Source organism: Etheostoma cragini, unplaced genomic scaffold (assembly GCF_013103735.1).
Source record: "Etheostoma cragini isolate CJK2018 unplaced genomic scaffold, CSU_Ecrag_1.0 ScbMSFa_4109, whole genome shotgun sequence".
NCBI lineage: Eukaryota > Metazoa > Chordata > Actinopteri > Perciformes > Percidae > Etheostoma > Etheostoma cragini.
The window spans coordinates 18,395-19,552 of NW_023268447.1; positions in this window are offsets into that span (position 1 = coordinate 18,395).

Sequence of the window (1,158 nt, forward strand, 5' to 3'; positions counted from 1 at the left end):
CCTGTAGGGTAACATTACAGCTTGTTTCTACCTGATGATGAACATCTGTCCTGTAGGGTTACATTACAGCTTGTTTCTTGTTACTGGACCAGTTGGTGGTTTTCATCAGACACAGAAACCAAAGTTACCCTTAAAGGATCTGGCAGTTAGTCTTCAGTCTCCTTGTTAGTGTCCTTTGAAAGAAATAATGCAGACTCAAGACTGTAAAAAATGTTTTTACTCCTGCAGAAAACAAATGAATGTGGTTCAACTCTGCCATCTACTGGTGATATTAGGAGCCCCCCCCCCCCGACGCCCACACAGGTGTTGTTATTCGGGTTGATAACACTCAGCCCAGACTCTGTGAGGACACCCCATACAGGAACAGAAACTCACTGCCCAATCAGAGGAGAGTGTGGATTTGAGTCGTGCATTGCGACAAGTAGCATATAAGATGCTAACGAGAGACTTCTGTAACGTTAATACAGTAAAAATGGATCTACTTACCGAAGATGGTTCACTGCTGGCTACAAGTTAGCATCAAACACAACAAAGGCTGTCAGTTGAGCTAACATTAGCAATCAAACCATCATCAACTACAACGCTTTTGAAATAACTGCTAGCTTAGTTACAAGTTAGCATCAAACACAACAAAGGCTGTCAGTTGAATGGCGTTTAGAATTAATGTTAGCAATTAAACCATCATAGATAGCTACGTTTTTTTAAATGACCGCTAGCTTAGCATCAAACACAACAAAGGCTGTCAGTTGAGCTAACGGTAGCAATCAATCAAAGATAGCTAACGTTTTTTTTTTTTTTCCATCTTCTGTTATTGTTTGTAATGATAAAGTTTATTATTTCATGGATTTCACTAATTTCATTATGACAGTTATGTCGTAAACCGTTTACATCTGAGCATGAGACTCAAATCTGCACTCTCCTCCCATCGGGCAGTGACAACAACACAAAGGAACAATAACAACACGGAACTCAATGTTACATCTGTAGTGTAAATATATAAAACTTGTAAGCAAAATGGACGTCTGTGTCTTCCAGGCAGAGACCAGAGTAGTTCCAACTCCAGGAAGCTGTAACCACAGAGTCCTCCCAGAGGTCCTGCCTGGTTTCACCGTGTTATAAAGAACTCCAGGAAGCTGTAACCACAGAGTCCTCCCAGAG